Genomic DNA, 13,072 nt, shown 5'->3' with positions numbered 1-13,072 from the left:
GAAATCCTTTCTTCCAACTGATACAAAATATTGCCATCATTCTGCATAATAATTTTCCATGTGCTTCTGTTTGTTGCATGGAGAGTGTGTATTTTCAGAGTAATGGGCCTTGGAACAATGCTTTTTTTTCCTGCTTTTTTTTTAGGCAACGGACTGTCGGATAAATGGTCTTTTTTCTGGTCCAATGGGACATATTTTGGACTATTGGTGTTTCAAAATAACAATTGGCTGTCCTCTTCTCAACACCTAATGATGTATGACAAATACTGCTACCTCAGCAACCAAATAAAGGACAGTATATGGCTTGAGATTATCCAGCAGCTGGGATTCAATGAAGGTGGTAATGTAGCTGATATGCAGTTGCTAATGTTATATGTTGGTCACAAATTAGTTTATGTATTCTGTAGTTAACGTTAGCCTCTTAGTCATTCTCTGTCTGGATAGGTTTTTGTGGTGTGGAATGGACAGGGCTCTATTTAGGAGGAAACTCATTGGGCGTCATGGACGAAAACGGAACATAGCAACATGGATAATTTGCACAGGAACCTTTCCTGCACCGCATTTTCACATCGCACTGGTGATAAATGGCTTTAAAAGTGAAAATATAAACAAGTATGTAAGCAAAAACACATCACACAGCACAATTACAGTCTGATCTTACATTTTTCTTGGACTAACCAGCTCTAAACTAAGACTAGTGAGGATGCCGAAATTTTGCCACATACATTCAGCCTTAGCTAGAGTCTGGCTTTAGTCTGGTATCATGCAGTAATCGAGTGGATATTTAAGACCCCTTTTAAAACATTCTCCTTTCGAAACAAGTCAGCTGGAAACTTTAAAAAGTCAGACAGTATTTTCAACCAACACATGGAGCTAACTTTAGCTCAATTAGCTGGCCAGCTGATAAGATCTGCCAGTGACAGTTGTCATTTCAGATGGCAAAATTGACTGCTGCCTAAAAGGGAAGCCCGCTTTTGTATGCCTCTGTCTGAAATCAAGATTCCATTGTTTCGAAAACGACTAGATATTTTGAATGGTTAATGTGCTATTTTAAACTGCATCCGTGCTGTGAACAGGGATTTAGCAAACTGTCAATTGGGACAAAAAGACAATCATGTTGAAAGAAATGTGTTTTCTTTTCCTATTACAAAGGTGATCAAAACAATGTGTTATGAATTTCGTTCTGCACACTATTCCACATTTGCAAATGCAAACGTTTTACCAGCGTACTGGAAATGTTGTGAGTGATTTTAGTATTTTTATCCCCTTGTGACCCAACTTTGCCCCCGACAAAGTGACAACCACAGCAGACTCAGTTGGGTAGTGCTTAGCAGTCAGAAGAATAACTGTGTGTCTAGTAGGGAGTGTGATTTAGTCAGCTTCTAAAGCTCTGGCCTATGTTCACACAGCGAGGCTCAGTGAGACACAGGAATTGTGCGCGGCAATGTGTGTGTGTGTGTGTGTGTGTCTGTCAAGGTGCCTTGTGTTAGTTTTGCTCTGCTGAGCACCGCCCTAGTTTCACACAAGTCCTCTTCTTTGTCTCAGTCGTCTTCTTTGTTTGTTTTCCCACGGCTTCTCTCTGTTTTTTCTGTTTTTTGCTCTGACATTTATCCCTTCCCATGCTCCTTCCTTTTCCTTTTTCTTGTCAATGATATGCTGCAGGTCAGGTCGCGGTGTATAAACCGGTTCAGCTAGCTTTGCTGTTGAGGAAAACACAAGCCATCGCACTGTCAGTTGCTATTAAGGTTTACAGGGTCTTTTGTAGGCCGTGCACTTTTCATGACCCAGAACAAAAAGTCTTAGTAAGTTATTTGTCTACTATTACATTTTCAGTCAAATACAATATTTTTGGGGCTGTCAAAGTTAACAAAATAAAAACATGTTAATGCAAATTTATTTAAACGCCACAAATTTCTTACAAAGGCAATTTACGCAACTTGCGATTTTTAGGTTGTACCAGGCTCCATTTTGAAGGTAGAGTGAAGATACTGGCATCATATGAAACTACAAAACCGAAGAAATATATTGCTACCAATCGTGTCATACTAGCTTGTCGCAAAGAAGACTAAATAACGCTCCAAACTTAAGCAAAATTTTGGCTAGGAAAACTGGCATGACCATTTTCAAAGGGGTCCCTTTACCTCTGACCTCAAGATATGTGAATGAAAATGGGTTCCATGGGTACCCACGAGTCTCCCCTTTACAGACATGCCCACATTATGATAATCCCATACAGTTTAGGGAAAGTCAAAGTCAAGTCAGCACACTGACACACTGACAGCTGTTGCTGCCTGTTGGGCTTAGGTTTGCCATGTTATGATTAGAGTATATATATTTTTATGCTAAATGCAGTACCTGTGAGGGTTTCTGGACAATATTTGTCATAGTTTTGTGTTGTTAATTGATTTCCAATAATAAATATATACATACATTAGCATAAAGCAAGCATCTTTGTCCACACCCATTTTGATAAGAGTATTAAATACTTTAATACCCTTTAAAAAAACACGATAAACTATGGACAATCATTGGATTAATCGCGATTAAAATATTTTAATCGATTGACAGCCCTATTCTTTTTCATCAGATCTGGCAGATTTCATAGAGGCTACAAAGTTGCCCAATAATGCCTTATTTAAGGATCACTAGAACTGCTCGATCTGTAATTCTGTAGCTGCGATGTGGTGAGCAGTATGAATGGCATACGTAGATGAATAAGTGGGGAAACATTGGAGGCATTGGAGTGGAGCTGACGCACCAACAACCACTTGAAAAACTGCCTTAATGAATGAGGCAGTAAGGTGCATTTTAAAAAAAAGTAGTCTGGATCCAGCCCTGTTTGTAAAAGCATGTATTTAAGTACGTACGTGAAAGGACGTTCTTGAAGGTGGAAAACAAGTTCTCACAGAGTGTCATGCTGGCAAAAAGCCTTCGTCATTGTATAGAATACAAAAAAACTAAATTAGGAGCACTTACTACTGATCAGTGTGTTCAAAGACACAGGCAAACAAAATAAAACAAAGTCAGCAAAACATACAACCTCAGCCAACAAGACAGGTTCTAAAATATCAATTAAAATAATTAAATACAATGTAATTTTGCCCTGGAATAGATGTACTTATTGCACTAGAATAACTTTAATTATTGAACTAGTATGAATGTAATTATGCACTAGATTAAATGGAATTACGCATATTTGCACTACACAGGGATACATAAAAAAAAACATATGTAACGTGTTTTTAACAAATCTCTGCGTGCGATGTGTTAAAAACAACACATAATGGGTTTGAATCAAATTTAAAGACCCACCTTTTTTCGCTTGCTTTTAGTTCAGTCATCTTACTGCTTTTTAATCTGTTGTTGGTTTTTATTCCATTTCTCCAAACTTCCTATTTTATTTTAAATCTGTATTATGTTTTGTTGTATTACATAAGGCCTTTTATGCACCTTTTATTTCTTGAATTATGTATGCCTGTATTGAGGCAGATTCTATCTCATCTGTCTCAACTGTTAAATGTGCTATATAGATAAACTGACTTGACTTAATATTAACACATTGTGTGCTGTTGTTGTATAAGATCTTTTTCACCATCTCAGCAATGAACTTGAAGCTGTACTCAGACATGTGCCGTAGCAATCCCATCGCTTCAACGCACACATCTGCTCAAAATGCCAGATTGCTACTGTTGATCTCTTGGAGCAGTGTCGATAGGTCATCAAATGGTCGCAGAAAAACTGAGAATGTACCAAAAAGTCCTGTCCAACATTGGTCCAGCAGGTGGTGAGCTTTCTGAAGAACTTGTAGAGCACATTACACACAGCTAAAAAGTCCACCACGGCCTTTTCAGCTGCCAGAGCTTGAGGGCAGAGGCCTGCTATATCAGCTAGCTGGATTTGTCATTGATTCACATGGGCAATCACCAAAGGAAGGAATAAAAGAGGACGACACCGACCTCTAGCGAACGTAGTAATTATGACACGAGCAAAAGCGGAAGTCAGGCGCTGTAATTTCGAGAACGTGAAACTGCACAAGGAGTGGAGGTCGGAGGCGATTGATAGAACACAAAACACAGGGCTTTCACCCAAAAAAACAAGGTTTGCATCCTATTTGAAACCAAGAATGTGTAGTTGTCTTTGTGTTAACAACCTTAAATTTCACTTTCACTTTTCAAACGTAGCTATTTTAAGCAAAACACAACCTTTTTCCCTAAACTTAGCTAAGTGGTTTTGTTGCCTAAACCTAAAGAAGCTGTTTTGTTTGTGTTCAAAACGTAACATTTCATTCAGATTTACAACATAACATGTTGCTTTTAAGTTTCGCTTTCACTTTTACAATGTAGTAGGCGTAGCAGGCCCCTACTGACCCACATCTATGAGGCTTATAATGACGGATAAGGCACACTTAATGAGCTGATAACAGCTGAATCGGGTGGCTGTCCCGGCAGGGTGTGAGCCGGGTCTGCCTGGCTCTGTCCAAATCTGCATAATTAAAAATCATAATGATTCCAAAGCAAAGCAAAGACATTTTAAATATATATACAATGTACACACAAGCGAAACACATTATATAGTTGTATATTGCCTCCCTCTTAGCATTTGGCTTGGATGAAGCGCATCCAGTCTATGTGGTTTTCAAAGAGCCAGAATCTGTTGACAGGGAAGTGGTGCCACTCTGGTGTCACAGTGTCCATTTCCTCTACATCATCGTCACAGTCATCACTGTCTCTCAGGCTTTTTGCTGTCTTGGCCTTTCCTCTGACCTGTAGATGTGAGTCAGCAGAGGGGAGGTAAAAGTCAACCGTGACAGCAGGGTCAACATCCCCGAAGTGAGAAAGAACCTCTTGTGGATTGTAATGTAGTCCGTTTGACCTTTTCAGAGGCTTCACCCATGTGCGTTGATGTAATTGTTGACATGTGGATCCCAGGGTGTATAAACTGTTGCTGCTCCTCAGCGGACTGATGGCTCTCTGATTGGAACGCTTAGTCCTGCTGAGACTTCGAAGAGCCTGCCTTAGACATCCCGGAGCTGTATTGCTGGAGGCTACGCTGCTCTCTGTGGATGCTACACGCCAACAATCATTAGCTTAGTGAAGCAAGTTGGTTGACCGTAATAAGCCTCCTCTGAGCTCTGATCCTCAAAGGTAGAGCCTCCAGCATAGCTCCTGTTTTTCTACCAGGGGGTCTCTGAATATTAACAAAATGTATATTTTAGGACTGCAACTAACAATATGTTGATTATTGTTTCAATTAATCGATTAATTGCTTAGACTATAATCAGAAAGTAGTGAAAATCAGCGTATAGTAATTTTCCAAAGCCCGATCGACTAATTGATTAATAATGTTCCAGCCTCATTATAATTACAATAATGCAGGTTTACCATGTAAAATAGGTAGGGATGCACAATATGGATTATTTTCAGTCGACACCAATATCCGATAATTACCTGCTTCTCATGGCCTATACTGATAAGATAATCAATAATTTTATAAAGAACAGTTCAAATGTTCATTAATGTTTTTGTAGTAAAGTGCATCAGAAGATCGTAATCTAACTTTAAAGGTGCATACTGCCACCTACTGTATTGGATATAGATACACTGTGTCGTCTTTAGTTGCAAGTTACCGGTAAGATACACTGTGGCGTCTTTGAAGTGTTGTTTTTCCTTCGGACGTACGCAAGTAAGCGGGCGGGGAGAAAAAATAATACTACGAGAATCGTCAATCCTGCTTTTGATTTCGATGGTTTGAAATCGGCAGCTCATTTTGATTGATTTACGATTTAGAATAGCAATCGTGACACCCAGTTTGTCGGCTATAATGCTACACGCGGGTAAGATACGAAAGCCACCTCTGGCAACACGATAAATTTGGCAGGTTGGTTCCAATCAAGCTGTTATTGTAAAGTATCTTTCTGTCATCTAGTGGCTCTTCTTTTTGTTTGTTTTTTGTGTTTAACAGTTTTTTACCATTTCACGGGTGATATAATATAATAAAATAAAATAATAAATAAATAGTTTGACCATAAGGCATTAGTATGGTACATTCCCAAAAAAGATGGCGGTTATATTGCACTTGATACCATGTAGCCTGTCCTTTTAAAGAAGAATTTGAATGTAGTTGTCAGGGCACAAAACCAATGAACTGTTGATCTTTACTAATCAAGACTCCATAAATAGCATAGCGGTCAGTGTTGGAAAAAAAAAAGTTCGCAAATCAAATTGAAACGTGACCTTAAAATCAAAAGTCAAACTGAATCGTGGATTTGGACAATCATGACAGCTCTGATATTTACCATACAGATATGAAAAAAGTATTGATTGTCTTATCTAATTCTTGGCAAGACAGAAAAAAAGCGCATTTCCTGAAACTATTTTCTAAGAGAGAATTATTAGTTTCTCACTGAAGACTCCCATGAAGATTTAAATCCAGCTTCAGAGGAATTCCAACTCTAGAAATAACATTTGCAAGGATTCAAAACTTTTATAATAGGTAATTTTTAAAGGTTTAAGATCCTGAACATTAGCTTTAAAAAATATTTAAGCTCTCGGGTAGAGATTCAAGCCCATGAATATCTTCTTCCTTTCCTTCTTCAAAAACCCTGATCAGTTAAACCCTGCTCTGAACGAACCAGGGTTCATGTCAAGTATCACGTAGAACTGATATCTTCCCTCTCAGCTCGCTGACTGAATTCATTTGCATATTTTCAGACGGATTTTGAAATCTTCACTGTCGGCTGAGCTCTCTCTCCCTCATTGCTTTAAAATCCACATTCATCACAAGCTAAATTAACTGCGCTGGATTCGCCCTGTCCATTTGGATTGTTTAGTCATAATGGCAGTGTATTAACAGATGCTCTAGCAGAGGAGAGGGGGGAGAAGATAGTTTCCAAAGAGGCTTGTTTTATTAATGCTAACACGGTGACTGGGCAGAATGATCAGTCTCCTTCAAGCATACATAATTACTCTGGTACCCAGAGAAACGGGGATAGAGAGGAGAGGGAGAAAGGTCCAGACAGGTGCAGTGAGGTGAACAGCACTTGGGAAATGAGGCTCCATTAAGTTTGTCATCAGCAATAAGCCAGTCGAGGTCACCGCAGAAGATGACACTCCCTTTTCCCCTCCTCCTCCCCCTCTCTCTGGCCTAATTGTTTGCGTCTTTCCATCTCATATTCTAATCCTGTCTCTCACCCTCCCCATCGTTTCTGTATTTAAAAGCCTCTCTATCCATAAGACCGATTAAAGTGGAATGGAGCGTGTACTCAGCCGTCTCTCCTCCCCAATTCTTCCCTCTGCCCTGCTCCGTATTTAATATGCATGGCTCGAACCATTAAGGTGAACGGAGCACGGTACTCCTACCTCAATCCATCTCTGTGCCCATTACGCCTACACAATACGGAATAATTTAAATCAAAGCCCCCAAAACTCACTCTATCTGATAATGTAAAGGAAGTGGATTTTTATTATGTATAAAGCGGTGTAGATAACGGTGAAAACGTCGGACTATAAATTCAAATAGAGTGGTATTTCTTTGATATGGCGGCAAGGTTTAGGAGGTTTCAAATAAATGCATATAGCGGTCGACAAATTTTTAGATTATCCAATATAATGTAAAAGAAGAATTTTTATTCCCGTGTTAGGATGTACATCATGCGGTAGATAGAAAGTAGAAGTGCGATAACATGGATAAAAGGCAGTAAAATAAATGAATGTGACACCAGCATAATGGAATGAATATTTGGTAATGGATTATTTTATAGAGGTGTGGAAGTTCCAACATATAATGTTTTATTCAGCATGTTAATAATAAATAATGTATGGGGCCCCATTTTATTAGAATAATGCGTAAATGTCTTAATGGATTCTTTCCATAAAAAAGTCCAATTTAAAATCAAGTAGTCCAGTAACAAAGAGATATTCACAAGGACATTTGAAACCAAAATGTCCAACCCACTGATACACATGAAATGAGTGATTCTTATTACAGGTAATATTGCTCTTCATAGGTGCCGGAATAGGCGGGACAATGAGACTTTTTGTCCCCTCTAGAGGGTCGAAGGTCAGCCCACCGTAGTCTCACATAATCCTTTGGGAAACACTGTATTACATCATCCAAAACTGGATTTCCCCCCACTTTCTAACTCATTCTGGCGCAACTGCTGCTCTTAAAACCCACTGTGGGATTTCCATTCTACTTGATATGGCTTCCAAAAAGCTTTCTTTTCTTTCCCTAGTACATTATGCACTTGGATTGAACAACAGGAATTGAGGTCCCGATATTGGGAATTGTTTCCAAAAATCAACCCTTTTTTTCCTGTTAAACTACCTGCCAAAATTAGGGATGTACTGAAACTTTATTAATGTTACCTTGCAAATTTTGTCATTAAACACAAAAAAGTCCAACCTATGTATGCTATTATCATAGATTTATTTTACTGGATCAACTTTTCGCCTTCAGTGGTTTCTTCCAGTTACTAGTGATGCTAAAACTGACAGGTTACAGCCAAAATGATTTTTTAGAATAGCCAAAGTGTGCGGAGTATAAAATCTGAAATCAAAACTACACAGACAGTTCAACAAATGATGAAGTCATACCCATATCAGAAGGCAGAATTGAGCAGGTAGAGCATCACAGGTACATGGTGCAAAAAGTGCTAAAGCAACCCAGTATCTCTATTATTGGATATTTCAACAATGCCTAATTTACATACAATGCCAATGAACATTGCCCCTTTCAGGAGACCAATGTTCAAGTTCCATCGCGGCCTAAGAGGATCCTTAGAACATCTCAGTAGCTGCCCAAAGGCCCCTTGGTGAAGGTCGCTATCGGTGGCGCCATGACCAGGTGCTCAAGGCCGTTGCTGAGAGCATAGCCACCGCCATCAGCAACAGTAAACGTCACCACGCCCCAAAGAAGGCAATCACCTTTGTCAAAGTGGGAGAGAAGCCCCGACCACAACCTAAAACAAGGATGGGTCTCCACAAGACCTCTGACTGGCAGCTGCACGTCGATCTGGGCAAGCAGATGGAATTTCCACAACACATCATACCAACATCACTCCGGCCAGACATGATCATCATCTCTGAAGCAACAAAACTACCGATCATGCTGGAACTCACAGTTCCCTGGGAAGAGCGTATCGAAGAAGACAATCAAGGGAAACTTGCAAAGTACCAAGAACTGGTGGAGATGTGCCACGATAGAGGCTGGAAGATACACTCTGAGCCTGTAGAGGTGGGCTGTAGAGGCTTTGCAGGACGCTCACTCTGCAAAGTCCTCAACCAATGGGCATTACGGGGGCTGCAAAGAAGAGAGCCATTCGATCCAGGAGCGAAGCCACAGAGAAAGCCAGCAGGTGTCTTTGGATTAAGAGGGCTGATCTGATGGCAGTTGCTGCTGGGACGCAAGTGTAGGCCCCGGCTGGGTCACCTGAGCTAGGGTGTCTGATCTTGAGAGACCCGAAACACCCAATGACACCCAGGTCACATCGGTGAGAATGCGTTCCAGCGCATCCAGAAGATGTAGCTTGCACAACTACAATCTTTCCTAATTTTAACCAAGCATTTTGTTGCTTAACCTTAAACTGGCAAAAACAGGTTTTTTTGCCACTTGGGAGCAGGTGAAAAGCTGTAATCACAATACTGACATATTACCATGTGGCAAATCTGCTGGGAGACAAAACATTATCATTCCTTTGGAGTTGTGTTTGTCACATTCTATTCACACTTCTTTTAGCTCTGTGTGGCATCCCACCAACTCCTGAGGGAATCACCTTTTAGCTGCTAAATGCTCCATTGTGCACACTAGCTAATTGCTAACTTTGTTTGGTGGCCTAATGTTATGACTAAACGACCAAGAACAATGCTCCTGTGCCTCATACCACCGAAACAAAGTGCTTGCATATGCCATCGCACACAGTAATAACCTTAGGCCGGCAAGACTAAATGGACATACACTCCTATACAACCTGTCGGATGTATTAAAACTGACAGAAGATAAGTGATATGTTTTTTTATTTAAAACATAGTCTATCTAATTAGAGTTTATTACATACTCTATCAAATTAAATAATATAACTATCTACCTTTTTAGGATAAATGATGTGCAGTTCTGTGTTTAGAATCAAACTTATAATATGAAAGCTTTAGAAGGAAAAAGTAATGTAGTCCATGGAATTCCAAAATCGATAAGACATTCAACCCTAGTATGCACTAGGGCTGCTCGATTATGGCAAAAATCCTAATCACAATTATTTTGGTCAACATTGAGATCACGATTATTTAACATGATTACTCATTGACTTTGGAAGCATCATGCATTTAGAAAAAAAAAAGTTTGTAGCCTACATTTTAAAGTGAAATGCATCAATCCTGTGTTTGAGAGCAAAATGAAGAGGCTAGGTCTATTAAGAACTCCAAATTGAATCATAAGCACAAGAAGGCAGAGAGAAAAATAAGCGCCAAGGCCCGAGGGGTGCTGGGAAATGTCACCTTCGCCCCGGGCATTTCCAAGCGCACCACCACGGAGGAAATATACCCGGTGAAGGCCGGAGAGGGTTCCCATGAAGGGATCCTCCCACACTGAGCGGCCGTCCCTGATCTGCTCAGGGCGAAAGCGCACTGCTGTAAGGAAAGGGGTGCGCTGGATTTACAACACAAGACGGAATGTGGCACAATAATTGTTTTATGTCCATTTTTTTGTTTCCATAATTTTTGGAAGCCAAAATTGTAACTGAAATGTGATTAATTGCACAGCCCTAGTATGTGAATAAGGACATTGAGATGAGGATTTTATAAATGTGTGCGCATGATTGGGTTAACAGTGTGACCCCCCCTATACCCAAAGCAATGACATCTCTTCTCTTTGGTTTAGCTTTTTATTCCTGTTGATGCAACTGCAAATTGTTGCCTTCATTAGGTAAAGATGCTAATATTTGTGTAAATTAAAATACAGGCAGTGTCAGATTTCTGTCCTTGTTGAAGCATTATTCCAATGAACCCATGGCTGCAGGCTACCACTCAGCAAATGTCCTGTACATGTTTCCAAGATAACTCAATTTATGCCGGAAAAAAAACAAGGACAGAACATGTTAGAAAGAAATGGAATGGAGAACAGAGAAAGGTGTGGGAAAAGGTCAGAAGGAAACAAAAAGAAAAGAGGACAGTGAATGGTCAACGGAGAGAGAATGAACAACAAACAGGAAAGGAGAGAAACGGCGAGGGAGAAAGAAAGATGAATAGACAGACATGTTGGTCCAGAGAGAGAGAGACAGAAAGAGAGCAGGAGATAATAAATGATTGTAAATGATCCTTTATTACTGTGCAGAGTGCAGCACTCAGCATTCTGTAAACTGATGAGCCATGGAAGCTGGTGTGTGTGTCCTCTGTGAATGTGTGTGTGTGATCCTCTGAGAGAAGGCGGTATTCACATTTATCCTTCAGCCCCTGTAGATTCCTGTCCTGCCTGCTACAATTACTCTGCCGTTTTGTTTTATAGTATGTGTGTGTGTGAGAGAGAGAGAGTGTGAGAACACCCTATCTTTCTGAGCTCGTTCCTGTCTGCAAAATGCAGCGTTTCCTACTAATTACCTAGACTGTTGCGACAGTTTCATCATGAACCGAAAATATTTTGACACTTCTCAACAGATGGGGTCTGCGCAGTCTATCTGGGGAGATTTAGCGCGGCGGGTTCAGGGACGACTGCTCGGTGTGGGACGATCCCATCGTGGGACCTCTCTCATTTCCTCTGTGGCAGTGCGCCGCAACCAGTTCTAGGTCAGCTTGGAAAGGCCCAGGGTGAAGGGGGCTCTGTCAGTCTGTAGTGTGCACAGTAAATGAATGTGGACAATTATATTTCTACATGTTGTAATAAGTGATTTGGTTCATTCTGGATTAATGCGCCATTTGGTGCAGATCCTGACCTTGATCTGGACTTTGAGTTTGGACTTTAGCCAGGGCTGTCAATCGATTAAAATATTTAACCGTGATTAATCGCACGATTGTCCATAAATAATCGTAATTTTTTCTTTTTTCAAAATGTACCTTAAAGGTCGATTTGTTAAGTATTTAATACTCTTATCAACATGGAAGTGGGCAAATATGCTGCTTTATGCAACTGTATGTATATATTTATTATTAGAAATCAATTGTCAACACAAAACAATGACAAATATTGTCCAGAAACCCACACAGGTACTGCATTTACCATCAGAAATATGCTCAAATCCTAACATGGCAATGGGTGGGTACCCATAGAACCCATTTTCATTCACATATCTTGAGGTCAGAGGTCAAGGGACCCCTTTGATAATGGCCATGCCAGTTTTTCCTCGCCAAAATTTAGCATCATTTTGGAGCGTTATTGAACCTCCTTCGTGACAAGCTAGAAAATGAACAAAAATTAAACTTGTGTTTAAATCTGCTTCACTTTGCATCTCCAGATACATTATTGGGACACTATTTATTTTGTCTATTAATTTTCCACCCCAGTCAGTGAAAGACTCAGGTCAGCGTCTGATTGCTGAGGATAAGAAGGCTCCACTAATCAGACAGGTCTCTTCTTTTGCCTCTGCCTTACAAATACCTAGCTAAAATAATTATTACACTTTTAAGTTATTAGTCATACTTTTGGCTTGCAAATACCCCAATCAATTTGTCTTGCTTTAATAACTAAATCATTTTTACTTTAGCTCAAAGCTAAATAATTTGCTTCATTTATTTTAAATCCAATTCAATCATTTATACGCATGTACACCACCTTTGAAGACTCGACATTTTTCACATTGGACTCTTGATGAACTGCAGGCATATTCTCCTCTCAGAGTGGCTCTACAAAACGTTATCAATGAATGTGAGTCAACTGTGGCAGTGTAGCTGGCTGATCTCATATCAGCTTAACACTGTAAGCTACCATAGGCCTCTCTTTAAGTCTAGCAAAGAAGATCTATCACTTTTAGAGTTGCCTTCATTCTGCATCCGGAGGCCACACACACACACATACACACACAGAAAGGCAGTGGATAAGTGGGCAGACATCAGCTTCGCATGTCCTCTGGCTAACAAGCATAACAGAT

At 40.1% G+C, this 13,072-nt stretch overlaps 1 long non-coding RNA gene across 1 annotated transcript in view; it reads right to left on the bottom strand.

Annotated features, from left to right (window-relative positions):
- Positions 1 to 13,072, bottom strand: part of LOC119474808 — a 408,694-nt gene that overhangs the window by 151,351 nt on the left and 244,271 nt on the right. The gene's annotated exons all lie outside the window — the stretch shown is intronic.

The sequence above is a fragment of the Sebastes umbrosus genome, chromosome 16, assembly GCF_015220745.1.
Source record: "Sebastes umbrosus isolate fSebUmb1 chromosome 16, fSebUmb1.pri, whole genome shotgun sequence".
Classification (NCBI taxonomy): Eukaryota; Metazoa; Chordata; class Actinopteri; order Perciformes; family Sebastidae; genus Sebastes; species Sebastes umbrosus.
Note: the sequence above shows the minus strand (reverse complement) of the source record. Positions and strands in the feature narration are given on the sequence as shown.